At 42.8% G+C, this 6,130-nt stretch overlaps 1 pseudogene; it reads right to left on the bottom strand.

The window, feature by feature from the left end:
- Positions 1-377: 377 nt before the first annotated feature.
- LOC126200103 (5S ribosomal RNA) lies at positions 378-495 on the bottom strand (annotated as a pseudogene).
- Between the last annotated feature and the right edge of the window lie 5,635 nt (positions 496-6,130).

The following is a 6,130-nucleotide window of genomic DNA, read 5'->3' as shown; positions in this document are numbered from 1 at the left end:
GAATTGCATTTTTTTGTTTACAAATGTTGAACAGAGTACTTCAAGAGAAGAGTTAGTTAATGTATGCATCAAGTGATTCTTTAATAATCAATGACAGTTGCAAATATTCTGTGCTCTCCTGTGGCAAAGGATTGTATCAATTCAAGTAAATCTTTTTATCGTTCACATAATAAAGGCACTCCGTCTTCAGGTGACAAGTGGCCCATCGGGACCATCCGACCGCCGTGTCATCCTCAGGTGAGGATGCGGATAGGAGGGGCGTGTGGTTAGCACACCGCTCTCCCAGTCGTTATGACGGTTTTCTTTGACCGGAGCCACTACTATTCGGTCGAGTAGCTCCTCAGTTGGCATCACGAGGCTGAGTGCACCCCGAAAAATGGCAACAGCACATGGCGGCCTTGATGGTTACCCATTCAAGTGCCAGCCACGCCCGACAGCGCTTAACTTCGGTGATCTGACGGGAATCGGTGTGTCCACTGCGGCAAGGCCGTTTCCGTTCACATAATGAATTGAACTAATAATGTGGTGTAGTCCTGATGAGTCATTACACAGAGCAATCAAATAACCCACATTTATGGCCGGATGATTGTAGTTTCGTTTGGCTGTAACATTATCCTGTTTCCTCAGCTGACTGCTTCTTTAATTCTAAATTTTGTACTATGCTGAGGAAGCCTAATGAAATCTGCACCTGTCACATACGTATTCATTATTACAGTAAGGTTGTAAGAGGACCGAACAGATGTAATTTTGATGTATTGTTCACGCGCTGCCTGCGATATGTAAGGTATAAGAGAATCTCAGACCAGAGAGCAGTGTTGACTGCAGTAGGAACTGTGTAGCTGTAGCAGTAAGTTGTTGCTAGCGAGCTGTCGTGTGTATTGTGTTGGCTGGGCCGGTCGTGTGCAGCCATGGCGGAGTCTCAGCGTTGTAGTATAAGGTAAAAGCAGCCTCGCGCATATGTAGTATTGTTATCTCAAGTCCCATGTAAATGTTTTAAAAAAATCTCTTAATAATAATCTTTCTCATAAAAAGTAACTTTTGACGATCATTCATTTCAATTTAGAGAATTTACTAACTTCTCCAATCCTTGGTCATCCCGATTATTGAAAAGAAAAATCAGTTGTTTCCTTTTATAAATGACAAATCTATCGGCCAGCATTGCACAGGGCTGTGCCAGGATAATTTCTTACAGGAGCAGATATATATGCGTTATCCGGCGACCTTATTGAGGTAAGAATTTTTAATTTTTTTCAGAATGATCTTTCAGGGCCATGACGCAGCACTGCTGACGTCCAAAATTTACCAGTTTAAATTCACAGTCATTATTGAAAAGCTATAAGTGAGCGACAATTTTTTATTGAGAGATTAGTCACATTGTATTATTAGTAGGTTAAGGAATTTATTTGTTGGGCAGTTACTTTTATTTTTGTGGGGAGGTTACACTTGTCGACAACTGGTCAGGATGGTATTTTTGTGAATTTCTGAGTAGTCATATACACTCCTGGAAATGGAAAAAAGAACACATTGACACCGGTGTGTCAGACCCACCATACTTGCTCCGGACACTGCGAGAGGACTGTACAAGCAATGATCACACGCACGGCACAGCGGACACAACAGGAACCGCGGTGTTGGCCGTCGAATGGCGCTAGCTGCGCAGCATTTGTGCACCGCCGCCGTCAGTGTCAGCCAGTTTGCCGTGGCATACGGAGCTCCATCGCAGTCTTTAACACTGGTAGCATGCCGCGACAGCGTGGACGTGAACCGTATGTGCAGTTGACGGACTTTGAGCGAGGGCGTATAGTGGGCATGCGGGAGGCCGGGTGGACGTACCGCCGAATTGCTCAACACGTGGGGCGTGAGGTCTCCACAGTACATCGATGTTGTCGCCAGTGGTCGGCGGAAGGTGCACGTGCCCGTCGACCTGGGACCGGACCGCAGCGACGCACGGATGCACGCCAAGACCGTAGGATCCTACGCAGTGCCGTAGGGGACCGCACCGCCACTTCCCAGCAAATTAGGGACACTGTTGCTCCTGGGGTATCGGCGAGGACCATTCGCAACCGTCTCCATGGAGCTGGGCTACGGTCCCGCACACCGTTAGGCCGTCTTCCGCTCACGCCCCAACATCGTGCAGCCCGCCTCCAGTGGTGTCGCGACAGGCGTGAATGGAGGGACGAATGGAAACGTGTCGTCTTCAGCGATGAGAGTCGCTTCTGCCTTGGTGCCAATGATGGTCGTATGCGTGTTTGGCGCCGTGCAGGTGAGCGCCACAATCAGGACTGCATACGACCGAGGCACACAGGGCCAACACCCGGCATCATGGTGTGGGGAGCGATCTCCTACACTGGCCGTACACCACTGGTGATCGTCGAGGGGACACTGAATAGTGCACGGTGCATCCAAACCGTCATCGAACCCATCGTTCTACCATTCCTAGACCGGCAAGGGAACTTGCTGTTCCAACAGGACAATGCACGTCCGCATGTATCCCGTGCCACCCAACGTGCTCTAGAAGGTGTAAGTCAACTACCCTGGCCAGCAAGATCTCCGGATCTGTCCCCCATTGAGCATGTTTGGGACTGGATGAAGCGTCGTCTCACGCGGTCTGCACGTCCAGCACGAACGCTGGTCCAACTGAGGCGCCAGGTGGAAATGGCATGGCAAGCCGTTCCACAGGACTACATCCAGCATCTCTACGATCGTCTCCATGGGAGAATAGCATCCTGCATTGCTGCGAAAGGTGGATATACACTGTACTAGTGCCGACATTGTGCATGCTCTGTTGCCTGTGTCTATGTGCCTGTGGTTCTGTCAGTGTGATCATGTGATGTATCTGACCCCAGGAATGTGTCAATAAAGTTTCCCCTTCCTGGGACAATGAATTCACGGTGTTCTTATTTCAATTTCCAGGAGTGTATCTGCTCTTATTTACTTAATATTAAATGTAGTTTGCATCTGGCGCAACGAATTTACTAATTTGTCAATCTTTCTTTTACAGATAATCGGCAATTTATTGCTCTTTGTTGTAATTGTACTTGTTCCATTTTTGCTTTGTCTTTGTTTCATTTTGTGCTTAACTTTGATTTGTGAAAAATGCCGCGAAAAACTGCTAACAGTACATCGCGATGTGCAATGAGTGAGAAAGCCGACTCGGATAATTTGACAGATAATACTAGCGACACTCAGTGTAATAGTGATAATCCTCTAATTACAGATAATCAGTGCGTGCCGATTACTAGTATTGATTTAAATCCTAATGATGTGCAAACAAATTCATTTATGTCCACAGTAAATTTAACAATTGATGACGCGGCACGTTCCGATACGTCGAACGCTGCCCAGTTTGACACACCTGATTTGCAAAATTTGCGTTGTGAACAGATAAATTTTTCTCACGAAGATGAACAATGTAGTCAGAATTCGTGAGATTTATTTGATTCCGGTGTAGTGACCAACAGTGCACACCCAATTGGCAAACCATTTCTAGAATCAGACAATGACCAAATGGTTACACAAAACGTGACGCAAGCAGATACACCATCACACAGCATAGAGAATAGGGTAACTAATTTTGGCATGGATCGAGTTATGGCATTATTGCTACAAATTAATCAGTCGAACAAACAACTTAATGAAAAACAAGAGAACCTTAATGAATCGAATAAACAACTTAATGAAAAACTAGACAACAATTCCAAACAGTTGAATGAAAAACTAGACCACAATTCCAAACAGTTGAATGAAAAACAAGACAACAATTTCAAACAGCTTAGTGAACAGATTACAGCCGTTGCCGTGCAATGTCATGATACTAAAGAACAATTACGTGAGGAAATCAAGGCTTGTGCTAGGAACAGTAGTGAAGAAATTAGATCTGTTGCACAAGAATTAAGTAATACACATGCAGCCACAACGAAATTACTTAGAGATGAAATTAGTGCAGTCACTAAACAATGTTCTGAAAACGCAACACAGTTACGCGACGAGTTTAAATTAATGTCATCAGAACTTTCACGCACACTGGATGCGAAAGTAAATAGGAAATTTGAACAACAAAACAGCCAAATTGACGAACGTTTTAATCACCACCTACAAAACAGTGAAACGCGTTACCGTAAATTTATACAGAAACAGAACAAAGTAAAGAAACAAGTCATGGAAACAATTACTGCACAGAATAAGCGAAAGTTGTTTACGAAAGCAAAAGCATACGTAGACAACAATATTGCTACAGTATCAGACGAAATTAATACAATCAAACAGTTGAACACCGAATTGCATAGTGAAATCTCCGATCTTAAAACAAAAACAGACACACAGACAGTAGCCTTTCAGACAGTGACCAACAGACTTGAACAATTAGAATTAATACAGGATCCTGATGCCATCAAAGCAGACGTTAAGAAATTGAACAAAACAACACGTAAAATACAAAAACAAATTAATGCTTGTGATACTAAAAACGATGATCAGGTAAAAGCACTGACTGAAAAATATGATGAATTGGCCAGTCGTATTGATGTTATCGAAAATAATAATGACACCAAATCAGACAATACGTCACCAGTTTCGCTTAATCAAACACCCGAATTCCAAAATTTACAGCAAACGATCAGTGAGATAGGTTCGTCCAATAATACATTACGTAGAAAATTGTCATCTTTACAGCACGAATTGGCGGAGATGAAAAATATTTCAGCCTTTAACACATCACAGCATACGCCACTTTCCGAACATTTGTCAGACTCACACAGCCAGTATAATTTAGGTAAGTTACAGAGAGTACGTGAGTTAGATTCCGAACAGTCACAGACAAACAGATTATCATACAACCCTGAACCTGTTCATAGTTACAGAGACGATAATTTTGATTATAAGCAATTTTTATCCGTAAAGAAATCTAAGGTATTTAAAAATGACAGAACACAAATACATCCTTTGGACTGGATACGACAATTTGTTTTTGTATTTTCATCAGCTTGGCCTGTAATGCAGAAATTAGGCCTGGATACAACAATTTGTTTTTGAATTTTCACCGGCACTGCCTGTAACGCAGAAACTAAAATTTATTTGCAGCGCGTAAGTGACCTCAGGGGATTCATTACACTTCGATGAATATGTACCGTAGCGTGCATAGGACCGCGAGCCGTAGTAGTGCTATTTCATCTTTAGTTTTCTGCACTGCTGCCGTCTCTTTTACTATCCTTTATATCTATCACAACAACTCTTCAACTATCGACCTATCTAGGATTAGAAATGAGTAAAGAAAACTTGATATGACAAGTTTTACCGAAAGTGACAGTTTTCATTTGACACTTCCGAAATGACAAGAACTACCAGCATAAATTTAATAACAGACAAAATTTTAATCATCAGTATGTACAAAATTTTCAGCAATCGTAGACACACTTTGGCAACAATAGAGGGTTTTCCCCACAACAGCAACAAAACCAGTCGGTTAGCATACCTAATCAACAATGCAGTCTGCAAGGTCAACGAAGCTTTAATGTTTCGCCGCCTACACGATAGCGTCGGCTCCACCAAATAGTAACGCACCGCAACAAGGAAATCAGTACGTACAGAAAACACATCATTTCAACTCATATCGCAATGCGCCGTATGGCAATGACTATCATGACAGACGCAAAAGTAATGAGCACAACTTTCAGCGTACGTTTAATAACAGTAGGTCTTACGAGCAGCAGAATCATCCGCAACAACAGATTATCCGAATGAACCAGACAGTCGGTATCATCCCTAGCCAAATACGTCAGGACGAAATAACAGAACAGTTCAAATAGTCGAAATGCCATAGCATCCTCCCGCAAATAACAGCACGTCAGAAAGAATTTGACTAGATACAGTACAGGTTGCATCTTCCAGCAACGTAAGCGCTACTTTTGACACGCAGAATGTTGTTCACGAAAATGTTATTACTTTTGATGACATCCGAGACACTCTTTTGCAGGAAAAACCAGTTATTCAAAAAACCATTTCCCACCCTGTCATTGAAGTAAAGATTGGATCATCCAAATTTTCAGCAGTAATCGATTCTGGATCACCTATGTCAATTATAAATGAAGAAACTTTCAACGAATGTAACAAAGAGAATACCTATCCTACGTTA

This window comes from Schistocerca nitens, chromosome 8 (genome assembly GCF_023898315.1).
Source record: "Schistocerca nitens isolate TAMUIC-IGC-003100 chromosome 8, iqSchNite1.1, whole genome shotgun sequence".
Taxonomy (NCBI): Eukaryota; Metazoa; Arthropoda; class Insecta; order Orthoptera; family Acrididae; genus Schistocerca; species Schistocerca nitens.
Note: the sequence above shows the minus strand (reverse complement) of the source record. Positions and strands in the feature narration are given on the sequence as shown.